The sequence below is a fragment of the Dasypus novemcinctus genome, chromosome 18 (genome assembly GCF_030445035.2).
Source record: "Dasypus novemcinctus isolate mDasNov1 chromosome 18, mDasNov1.1.hap2, whole genome shotgun sequence".
Classification (NCBI taxonomy): Eukaryota; Metazoa; Chordata; class Mammalia; order Cingulata; family Dasypodidae; genus Dasypus; species Dasypus novemcinctus.
In genome coordinates, this window is record NC_080690.1 from 72,622,991 (window position 1) to 72,635,928 (window position 12,938).

The following is a 12,938-nucleotide window of genomic DNA, read 5'->3' on the forward strand; positions in this document are numbered from 1 at the left end:
TATCGTGTAATTACACATCATGTTTTATATTATATATTTTAAAGTATTTTTGTACTAACAGGATTATCACATCTGTTCAGGGAAAGATGTTGAGTTTAATCAAGAATAGTTTTCTTAATAGAGAGTTGGTTATTTATTTCTGTGGGGAAAGCAGAGCCACTACATAATTTTTGGAGCCTAGTGCAAAATGAAAATATGGGGCACTTTGTTCAGAAAACAAAAAAAAGGAGCCTTTTAAACTACTAAAACAGAAATCTGTTTCTCTTTTTCCTTTCTTTCACAGTCCCTCTCTTGATGTGTCATGGTGAACTTTATTAGCTTTTTAGTGTCATTCTAAGTAAAATATACACATATTATTAGCATGAATTTTTTTCATTTTTTTTTCATTTATTGAAATAAATAAACATACATAAGCAATAAGTGTATAGTAAAAGTTGTGAACTTACAAATCAAACATGCATAACACCATACAGGACTCTCATAAGTCACCCTACCTAGTATATCTTCAAAATACTAACCAAAGTATCCTACATTTGTGTATTTTTCCTCCAACCTACCCTATTATTATTACTTTTACATCATTTATATATGAACATACATACATAAACAATAAGTGTATAGTAAAACTTGTGAACTTACAAGGCAAATATCCATAATTTTTATACAGGGGTCCCATGCATCCACCCACCACCAACACCTTGCATTGTTGCGAGACATTTGTTACAAATTGTTAAAGAATATCCTCAAGATCTTACTAACTATAATCCTTATCTTACATTTGGTGTATTTTCCCCCCAACCTACCCTGTTATTATTTTTAAATATATTTTTATGGCAGAAGAATCATGTAAATGTTCAAAATTCACATACAAAAACCCCTCTACCACCACACTACACCATGTGTGGAAAATTTGTTACACATTATGAGAAATGTTACACATTATGAGAAAATATCAGTTTATTACCAGGTCCATGGCATGTATTTGGCACACTTTTTCCATATTCCCCCATTATTAACACAGTACATCTTTGGCATAGATGCATGAATATTACATTATAACTGTTAACCACAGTCATAGGTCATTCCAGTTATATTTTTCCCATGCTTCTCCACATTTCCACCACCCTGCAAAAGGACGTACATTTGCTCTAGCTCACAAAGGACACTCTTGCATCTGTACCATCAACCACAATTCTCATCCACCTCTGGGTTTATTGTGCTATTCAGTTCCCAAATTATTCTCTAGCTTTCTGTCAATTGGTGTTTACATCCCTAGACTACCCTTTTCAGCCACATTCCCATTTATAAAACAGCATTATTCACTATAACGTGTTACCATCAACTATACATTTCCATATTTTTACAGTGAAGTTATTTAAAACTTCTATATATATTAAACATCAGTAGTCCATCTCAGTCCTCCTCTTATCTCCTTTATGAATCTACCACCTACCACCAGGTCTTGAAGATATTTTCCTGTATTTTCGTCTGGAAGCTTTATGGTTCTTGCTTTTATTTTTAGGTTTTTGATCCACTTTGAGTTAATTTTTGTATAAGGTGTGAGATAGGGTTCCTCTTTCCTTCTTTTGGATATGGATATTCAGTTCTACAGCACCATTTGTTGAATGGACTGTTCTGCCTGAGCTGTGTAGGTTTGACAGACTTGTCAAAAATCCCTTGACCCTTAGATATGAAAGTCTGTTTCTGAATCATCAGTTCAGTTCCATTGGTCTATGTGTCTGTCTTTATGCCAGTACCATACAGTTTTTACCACTGTAGCTAGGTAATATGATTTAAAGTCCGGAAGTGAGAGGTCCTCCAACTTTGCTTTTCCTTTTAAAAATGTTTCTAGTTATTTAGGACCCCTTACCCTTCCAAATAAATTTGATAATCATTCTTTCCATTATTTAAAAAAATGCTGGCAGAATTTTTATCAGGATTGCATTGAATCTGTATATCAATTTGAGTAGAACTGACATCTTAGTGATATTTAGTCTTCCAATCTGTGAGCATGGAATGTTCTTCCAATTATTTAGGTCTTTTTAAAATTTCTTTTAAACAATAAGTTGTAGTTTTCTGAATACAAGTGCTTTACATTGTTGATTAATTTTATTCCCAAATATTTGGGTTTTATCTGTCATATTTCATTTTCACCACTTTTGACGCTATTCGTTACTTTTATGTAATCTTCATTTCTAGACTCTCTTCCAGGCCTCTATCTCCTGTCTTTTCTTTCCAGGCTCTAGCACACCCTTTAGTATTTCCTGAAAAACCAATCTCTTGGTTACAGACTCTCTCAGTTTCTGTTTATCTGTGAATATTCTAGACTCGCACTAATTTTTGAAAGACAGTCTTGCTGGATATAAGATTCTTGGCTGGAAGTTTTTCTCTTGCAGTGTCTTAAATATATCATACCAATGTCTTTTTGCCTCCATGCTTTCTGGTGAGAAATCAGCACTTAATCTTATTGGGTATCCCCTATATGTTACGCATTGCTTTTCCCTTGCTGTTTTCAGAATTCTCTCTTTGTCTTTGGCATTTGACATTCTGATTATGTGTCTTGGAGTTGGTCTATTTGATTTTTTCGGATGGGTGTATGTTGTGCTTCTTGGACATGGATATCTATGTCCTGCAATAGGGCTGGGAAATTTTCTACCATTATTTCTTCAAATATCACTGCCCCTTTTTCCTTCTCTTCTCCTGGGACACATATGATACATACATTTGCATGTCTCTTGCTGTTGTTTAGTTCCCTGAGAACTTGTTCAATTTTTTTCATTCTTTTCTTCATCTGTTCTTTTGTACATTCACTTTCAGAGGCCATTTCTTCAAGTTCACCAATTTTTTCTTATGCCTCCTCAAATCTGCTATTATGTGATTCCAGTGTATTTTTCATTTCATTTATTGAGACTTTCATTCCCATAATATCTGCTATTTTTCTACATATGCTTTCAAATTATTCTTTCATTCATTCAATGTCTTTTTAATATCCTTAATCTTTTACACATCTAATTGCATTTATTAAGGAGATTTGTTTGAATATCTATGATTAGTTGTCACAACTCCTTTAAGTCATCTGGAGGCTTATCTTGTTCCTTTAACTGGGCCATAACTTCCTGTTTCTTGGTGTGGATTGTAATTTTTTGTTGGTGTCTTAGCATCTGGCTTACTAGAGTATTTATTCTGGGTGCAGTTTTTCTCTTTAGTTTAGGGCTTCCTGACATTTCTCCCTTGCTGGCTGTGCAGTAGGAGCCAAGCATGTAGCTGGTGCTGTAAGCTGTGGAGGCTCAAGCTGCCCTCATTGCACCAGGGACCAACAAAGCTTCTTCCAACTTTCTCCTTTGCCAGGGGAAGGGACAGAGTCACAGCTGTGTGGGATAATCCATGTGTAGGCCTAGACTGTAGTTGCCCAGAGAGGCTGATGAAGCTTCACATCCCTTTCTCCCCTGCCTGCGGCAGGGATGGAGCTGCAGGTGTGGGCAGCAGTCTATGGTCTATGCAGTGCAGGTCCAAGATGACTGCAGGTGCCCAGTAGACTTCCAGTTATTCAGTCTGTGCCTGATGAATGTACCTGTAGTTACCCAGAGAGGCTGGTGCAGGGCCCGCCAGCTTCCTCCCTGGTAGAGATGGGGCTAAAGACTAGGCTAGGGCTCCAGGCCGATATGGGTGAAAGAAGCCAGACCCTACCATCAATGCCATTTTCAGTCAGCCAGGCTTCCCCTCACGCTGGGGGCAGAGTCAAAATGGTGGCTACTGGCTTCTTTCTGGTTTGGACATGTTCAAATTTTAGCTGTCTTAGGGTTATGCTTCAGCCAGCTGAATTTACTCATCAGTAGCTAAAGTCAGTGGCCACCTGTCTCTCCCTCCCCTGTTTTTGAGAAATGCAGCTTCTAATTTCCGCCACAGAATAGTTCCTGGGGCAGCTTGTGCCATCAGAGTAGGATAATCACTGGCCTCTGCCGCGTGGCCTGTATTTTCCCAGGGAGGCTGGTGCAGGTCCCCGCAGCTTCCTCCCTGCTGGAGCCGGGGCTGGGGCTTGTGCTAGAGCTGCAATCTGACCTAGATGGAAAGAAGCCAGTCCCCACCAGCACTGGGATTTTCAGTCCGCCCCACTTCCCCTTGGTCCAGGCCCCAAGTTAAGATGGCAGCTACCGGCCTCTTTCTGACTTGGACAGGCTCAAACTTTAGCTGTTCTTAGGATTATACTTTAACCTGCTGAATTTGCTCATCGGTAGCTGAAGTTGGTGCCCAACCATCTCTACCTCCCGGTTTTGGGGATGTGGAGCTTTCAATTCCAGCCACGGAACAGCTCCCGAGGCGGCTTGTGCCTCCAGTGGAGGCTGGGCACCGGCCTCCGTGGCATGGAGCACTCTACTTAGGAATCTTCTCTGCAGATGGGCAGTCTCTTCCTTCCATTCTCTCAAGGATGTTGCAGGATGCTCTTCTGGTCTCCTGGAGCATCCAAACAGCTGCTTCAGATAGCTCAGATAGCTCTGGGTGTTTGCTAACTGCCCTGTAGCAGGAGCTGACTCTGGGAGCTCCTTACTCAGCTGCCATCTTGCTGGTTGTTCTCTACTTAGCATGAATTTCACTGTTCATCTTTATGTGGTACAGTGCCAGCAATGTAATAGGTTTTCTTGGCTATTACAGGCATATATATTGTTTTAACAGAATAAATGGAAATATTGCACAAAACTCAACTACAGTATTGTGAATGTAATTGATAGCATTCAATTTGTATCTGAATGTGGTTAAAAGGGGAAATTTTATGTATATATGTTATCACTAGAATAAAAATTTTTAAAAACCATAGGATTGTACAACACAAACAGGGAGCCTTAATGTAAGCCATGGACTAAATTCAATTGTACAATTATAATAGTATTCTCTCAGAGCTAGTAGTATAATTATAATAGTATTCTTTCACCTTTCCTAATGAAAGCATCTTGCTAATGCCAATTGTTTAATAGTAGGGGGCTATATGGGAACTCTATTTTATGCATGAATTTTTCTGTAAACCTACAACTTGTCTAAGAAAACAAACAAAACCCAAAAAACATATGGCCTAAGAAATCTCAAATAGATCTGATGGTTAAATAGAACATGTGTGAAACTAAAACAAAAAATCAGAAACACCCCCCCCCCCCAACTGCATATTAATTCAACTTTTTATTTCTTCTTGATCCACGCACGTTCTACCAACACATTCTAGCTTTGGCTTACCTATAGGTAAGGAGGGACTGAAACATGAAAAGAAACCACGGGTTGCCCTGGGCTCCACTTTCCTCCCATGTCATCCTTTTCGGCCTAAGTGGTTGGTTAATGCAGGGAAGTAACACGAGGATACGATGGGGCTTCTTAGCTCACCAGCTCTTCTTCCGCCTTTGAATCCGCCTTTGAAGCACGTTTGGGACCAGCAACGCCCTCACCTGCTCATCCCCAGCTGCACCCCACTTGTACTCCCTGTGGGCCCACCAGGATTCCTTGCGTGGTGGTCAGTAGGGTGTCAAGGGAGGGATGTCCGCAGCGGTGGGACCCACAACTGTTGTCTTGGCGCCTTCCAGCACCCTGAGGGCGGGAAGTATGCCCAGGGCAGTCTGCCTGTGGGCCTTTTGGTTCCTCAAATCAATACCCAAAAAATACTTACATATTTATCTAAATAAATAACCCTTATTAAGGTTATAAATGCAAAACCTCATTTCTCCACAGATCTGAAGTTCAGTGGACAAATCCTGCTCTTGTTTGTTAACCTAATAAACTTTAGCCACAGGTGGAGCACCTGAATGTGAATAGACAAAAAATCCCTTTTAAAAAAAATCAGTGACATAATTGACAAACAATTAATCAAATTCCCATAAGCATTTTAAACTGCATTTATATATTTTTAAAAAAACATTTCAACTCCATAATCTAACAACAAAATTTCCCCATGACTTAAATTACCTTATAAATCTAGTTGATTGAACATATAAATATAGGAACTCAGGTAATTTTAAACATCTCAGTGTTCTTTATATGGTTAAGGAGTCTCCTGCACCATTCGGGGTAAATCTACAAGTCATGAATTTTTTCTTTCAGGGGCATGTTTTAGATTGTTTTCACAAGGTTAGCCTCTGTCTCTAAGGTGCTAAGTTACCTTAAACACCTGTATTAGTTTCCTATCACTGCTCTAACGAATTACCTACATTGTGTGGCTTAAAACAACGCAAGTTTATTATCTTACAGTCCTGGATGTCAAAAGTCCAAAAGGGGTCTCGCTTAGCTGAAGTGAAGGTGCCTGTGCTTCTCCCGGAGGCACTAGGGGAGAATTCGCTTCCTTGCCCTTTCCACCCTCTAGAGGCCTCCTTGGTCAGCGGCATTCCTTGGCCCGTGGCCTCGTCCCGCCCAGCTCCACTGCCCTCACGTCTCCTTCTCCCCCCGAGTCCCCTGCCATCCTCTCTCACTCACAAGGACCTCCGATTACATGCGGCCCACCTGGATAATCCAGGATAATCTCCCATCTAAGAGCCTCCGCCCGATCCCACCTGCCAAGTCCCCTTTGCCGTGGGGAAGCGTGTTCTCGGGGTCTGGGGACTTAGGATGTGGGCATCTTGGGGGGCTGTTCTTCAGCCAGCCACAACCCTTTAAGCCCCAAGCCACGTGGGTTATTCCCACATTTACATCGCGCTGGAACGGACGGTGGTGCTGGCAGCAGCGCCCCACGAACCTAACTAGCAGCCCCGAGTCATATATTTGCATGTGGTTAAAAGGGGAAGTTGTAGGCTGTATATATGTTACTAGAATAAACATTTTAAAAAATAACCGTAAGCTTGCACAACACAAACAGGGCGCCCCCCGATGTAAACCGTGGGCTGGTATGGTTCATACAATTACAATACTCTTCCTTCATCCATTGTTAACAAAGGCCCCACAGTAATGCAAGGCGGGTGGTATATGGGAGCTCTGGGAGCCGACAACTGCTCTAGTAAAAAAAATTATTTAAAGAAAAATTCCTTCAGCACTTCTCTATTAAATCCTAGACCTTCCTGAGACTGGAATAGGGGTATCTGGGTGAATGGGGGGTATCCCACAAATATGGGGAGGTTGTTTGATGGCCTGAGAGCTGGCACCAGGAAGTAGGGGTTCCCAGCCTACTTCTCCCTCTTGAAGTTGTCGTAGCAATAGGGGCTCTGGACTCTAGTGTGGTTCCCTGAACTTGGGGTAACCCGCATCGGGCACTTCCCTCGGGCATGGGTTCACGGGTGGCTGCAGCCGCCGAGGTTAACTGCCCTCCCTGCTTGGCTGGATTCTCATTTCCTTGACTTCTCTGGTGATGTTTCAAGTTGGTTCTATTTTATTTTTTTATTTTAAAAAAATTTATGGGTATTTATTTTTCTTGTTGTGTGTTTTTGAAGATACATAAATCACAAAAAAGTTACGTTAAAAAGTATAAGAGGTTCCCACATACCCCATACCCCACTCCCCCACTCCTCCCACATCAACAGCCTCTTTCGTCGCTGAGGCATGTTCGTTGCCTTTGGTGAATACATTTTGGAGCACTGCTGGACCGCATGGATAATGGTTCACATTGCAGTTTACACTCTCCCCCAGTCCATTCAGTGGGTGATGGCAGGATATATAATGTCCAGCATCTGTCCCTGCAATATCATTCAGGACAACTCCAAGTCCCGAAAATGCCCCCACATCATATCTCTTCTTCCCTCTCCCTGCCCTAAATTCCCTTGAAATCCATTCCCCAAGATCTCCACGGCCATTTGTAATGCTTTCCAAACTTGGAGCTTCGTTCTCCTCCTTGCCTGACGAGGCCCCCACTCGCCGCGTGGGTTTCGCGCTTCTCCGTGGCTCCTCGGCCATCATTCTGGACACAGCTAGCCGTTCGCTTTGCTCAGAGGCCCCTGGGGAGAGCCGAGCCTCCTTCTGTCAGGACCTGCTCCCTCCCGGGCCGTCTGTGGTTTCCGCAGTCCCCGGCCACCCTGCTCTCCTGCCTCAGCCTGGATCTTTCAGCCCAGGGAGAGCTCGGTCCTGGGAGCTGGGAGCTGGGGTGCCTGGGCACGGGGGAAGAGCCAGGCTCCCCGCGGGCGACCAGAGGGGCTGCGGGCAGCGAGAAGAAACCTCCAGAGCCTGTGCGAGGCGGAGGTGAGAGAAAGTCCCGAGGGGGGTTGACTCTCCGGCTCCAGGTTTCCTCCCAGGCGAAGCCCCACCTGCATCCTGGGGTTCTCTGAGAAACCTCAAGTCCTCATCATCAATTCCCCTTTTTGCTTAAACTGTCTCGACGTGGGTTCCTGAGCTTGTGCCCAAAGGATAGACCTGTCTCCTGAGAACACGCGCCGCCTCCCTCCTCCCGGAAAGAACCCATGGTTTGGGATTGGGTTCAGCCGAAAACAGGGGAAAAAATAAAATGTCTTAAACAAAGCAGATGTTTGTTTCCCTCTCATTCGGCGTCTGGAGGTCTGCGCCCTGCCGAGTACGGAGGCGCCAGCTGTTCTGCGCTCCCGGTCCCCGTGGCTCCTGCCTCGGGACCCAGGAAGGCTGCTCCAGCTCCACCATCATGCAAGACCACGGGAAGAGGGGGGAAGGGTAGGACAGCCCGCCTGGGAGGGCAGTCCCTGGGAGCGGCTCACAGCACTCCAGGTAGCTCCTCGTCGGTCACAGCTGCAGGGGCAGCCGGAAGACGCTGCCTTGTAGCTGGACACGCGTGCATCCCCTTTCTGAGGAGGAGGGGGTGGGTACTGGGGGGAGACCACAGCCTCCGCCCCACGGAGCGTCTGGCTGGGTCTTTTTGGCAGCCCCGACTGGAGTGACCTAAAGGTGCACACACCTTCCTGCCGGGTCACCGCAGGAAAGCACCCTCCTATGTGTCCAGACATGGCCAAGCGAGCCTGGTCCAGCCCAGTGGGATGGAAGAACCGGCCACGTCCCGCGCCCACGGCCCGCGAGAGGAGACTGCACGCTGGGAAGACACCTTGAGCTTCAGAGACTCGCCCCCAGCCCCTCGAGCAAGTCCCGGGGCTGGCCCTGGCCCCCCCACGCAGCTCCCCAAAGCTTGGTGCACCTCTCCTTCACCCTGCCTCTTCGGCCAGGGGTGGTGGGCACCCTACATCTACCTGAAGACCCCCAGACTGAGAATCGCTTCCCGCTGGAAGGATGTGTCCATACCCCTCAGCCAGCCCCGGGGCTCACCTGCGGCAGGTGACTGTTTGAGAAGGTGCCCGGCGCCTAAGGAACACAGTCTCTTTCTGCAGCCCCCTTCGCTTTTTTTTTTTTTACTTTGTAACATGCTGTATTTTTTCTTTATTTTTAAATAAGTTTTAGATTACATAAAAGTTACACCGAAAATATAGGGAATTCCCATGTACCACACACTCCCTCCCCGGCTCACTTTTTCCTCCATTAACATCTTTCATGAGGGTGGTCCATTTGTTACAAGTGATGAACACATGCTGAAGCGCTGCTGGTAACCATGGTCTATAGTTTACATCACAGTTTACACGTTGCACTGCACAATTTTACAGGTTTTTACAAAATGAGTAATGACCTTTATCTGTCATTGCAATATTAATGTCCCTGAAATGCTCCATGTTACACCTGTTCTCCCCTCTTCCTCCCCTCAGAACCGCTGGTGGCCACTGCCTCTATATCAACGATACAAGTTCCTCCATTACTGGAACAATAATATGTGTACGCTGCTTCACAGTTGCAGCCGCCCTTATGTCTGTTCATTCCTCGCTCTCGAGGATTTGGGGGTGGCGCTGGCCTCTGCTTCAGACTGAGAGGGGCTCAGATCCCGCGAGCATCTTGCTGTCTTGCTCACAGCTGTGGACACTCTGTTTTATGGGACGGGCGTTGTCCATCGTCACCCTTCTGTTCGCTGTCCCGGGTGAGTCCAGTGACCTGGACAGGGGTCGGCTCCAACTCTCCAGAGCCAGGGCGCAACTGGCACGTAAACGGAACAAAGATTTAAGTCTCTGGGACATTTGTTTTATGTGTATAGTGCTAGTTATAGGTTCCAATAAAAGGGGCAGAGGAGCCATGCGTAGGAAAATCATAAACGAGCCTAACTGGGAGCCCAGCTTTGGACCTTCTTATCAAGAAATAAGACAGTGGGGCGCCGCCCAGGGCAGGGTTCTCCCGGCCCAGCCCATCAGGCGCTGACAGACCTTCCCCCCACCACCCCCATCGGGATTGGCGGCCACAGGGGCGAGGCGTTAACCTTGGCCCTCCTAGGAGCTGCTAAAGAGGGAGCGTCCTGACAGCTCAGCCACCAGCGATGGAAAACCCAGCCCTGTGGCCCTGCCTGGGCAAACGGGGTGAGAGCCAGGTAGAGAGGGAGAGGGGCAGGATCCCCCTGCCGGCTTCCAGAGAAGAAGGGCGTGGAATAGGGTAACAACAGCAACAACTAATTTGGGGTGATAGTTAAGTTTTGGTAACGGATGGTGTCATGACATTGTAAATATAATTAATGCCACAGAATTGCACACTTAAAAATTATCTAGGTGAGCAAACTGACTACCGTGAGTGTGGGTTTTTTGGTCTGGATTTTTTAAAGTATACCTTAAATGATCCTAAAATGAATCCCAGTATAGTAATATATTTGCCAAAAAATGTAAGCTGAAGAAACAAAACTTCATAAATATGCACCTGATTTTTTTTTTAAAGCAAGCTGCAAATCATATATCTTATAAGGGACTTGTATCTAGACTATGTAAAGAACTCTTACAACTCAGTAATAAAAAGAGAAGTAGCCCAGTTAAAAGATGGGCAAGGGAGAGCGGATGTAGCTCAAGTGGTTGAGCGCCTGCTTCCCATGTACGAGGTCCTGGGTCCAATTCCTGGGATCTCCTTTTAAAAAAAAAAAAAGAGGGAAACGGACTTTGGCCCAGTGGTTAGGGCGTCCGTCTACCATATGGGAGGTCCGCGGTTCAAACCCCGGGCCTCCTTGACCCGTGTGGAGCTGGCCATGCGCAGTGCTGATGTGCGCAAGGAGTGCCGTGCCACGCAAGGGTGTCCCCCGCGTGGGGGAGCCCCACGCGCAAGGAGTGCGCCCGTGAAGAAAGCCGCCCAGCATGAAAAGAAAGAGCAGCCTGCCCAGGAATGGCGCCGCCCACACTTCCCGTGCCGCTGACAACAGAAGCGGACAAAGAAACAAGACGCAGCAAATAGACACCAAGAACAGACAACCAGGGGAGGGGGGGAAGTTAAATATATAAATAAATCTTTAAAAAAATAATAATAAAAAATAAAATAAAAAATAAAAAAAAAGACATTTCCCTAAAGAAGCTAGACAATGACCAAAAAGCATGTAATAAGATGTCCAACATCATCAGTCACTCAGGAAATGTAAATCAAAACCACTTCACAACCACAAGAATGAATAAAATAAAAAAGTCAGATGACAACATGTGTTGGTAAGGGTGTGGGGAAATCAGAACCCTCCAACACCGCTGATGGGACCGTAAAACGGTGCAGCCTCTTTGGAAGACAGACTGACCATATGACCCAGCACCTCTATTCCTATGTAGAGGCACAAGAGAAACGGAAGTGTATGTCCATGCAAAAACTTGTATGCAAATTTTATAGCAGCATTATGTGTGATAGCCAAAATGTAAAAACAATCCAAATGTTCATCAACTGATGAATGGATAAACAAAATGCATTTACATCCGTAAATGGAATATTATCCGGCCATAATGAAATACTGATTCATGCTACAACACAGATAAACCTTGAAAACATCATATTAAGTGAAAGAAGCCAAGTTCAAAAGGTCATGTATTTCCTGATTCCATTCATACGAAACACCCAGAATAGGCCAGTCTGTGGAGACAGAAAGTAGCTTATTAGTTGCCAGAAACGGAGAGGGATGAGGGGATTGGGAGGTGACCGCTGGGTTCAGGGTTGCTTTTGGGGGTCATGAAAATACTCTAAAAATTGATTGTGGTGATGGTCGCACAACTCTGGGAATAAACTAGAAACCGCTGATTGGCAGGCTTTAAGTGGATGAATTGTACGGGGGTTGAATTATATCTCAGTGAAGCTGGTACCGAAAAAGCTGAGCTGTCACACAGTCAGGGAACCCCCGTTCCCTCAGACATCACAGCCCCTCCGAACGACACTCGACACATCCCTTCACTTCCCTGCGCTCTGGGTTCTTCGCCGGTGCGGTGGTGATAACGCCAGACTGTGGCTCTTGCAAAATTCCTTGGCCTCACGACCGTCGGATTCCAGGCGCCCAGGCGGACCTTATTAGGAGCCTTCTAGAACCAGACGGCCTGGTCTACTTGAGAGGGAAGCTCGGTGTCCTCGGGAGCCCGACTGGGCGTGAACCCAGCGAGGGTGCCCATCGAGCTCATGAACAAAGGAAGGCTCCTGGGCCCTGCGTGGGGAGAACGAGGCCCAAGAGGCACAGGACGGGGCAGCCCAACGTGCCCCTTCCTCCCCGTGCCATCCCCAAGGTCCGGACGTGGGCCGCTACCTTGGCTATCCCACTGGTCAAATTATATCCTGAACAGGAGTTAAAAATGCTTTTTGACCTGAATAAAAGGGGGAAATGGAAAGGACAAATGAGTTTATATGGCTATGAGTCTCCAAAAATAGCCAGGAGGTTATCAGAGGGGTTGCCCTTATGCACACCTCAGCAGAGTCCCAGAGACAGATAAAGTAGATACAACCCCAGGTACTGGTTCTTCTGAGGGCTACAGAGACCCACAGGTTCTATGGTCATGGCAGATGGAGTTCAGTGCCATGCCAGTTGGCCCTACTTGGGAGTTTGTGTTTCTATGTGATGGAGCAGGACTCAGATGTGATCTTTGTCCACAAGCCTCTCCTGTTACTTTTACCAGAACTGTAGTTGGTGCTGGGGTTTAATGTATACCCAGGGGACCTGAATCTCTGGACTGACCATGTGATAGCCAGGCCCTGAGCCTCAACAGACTAGCAAC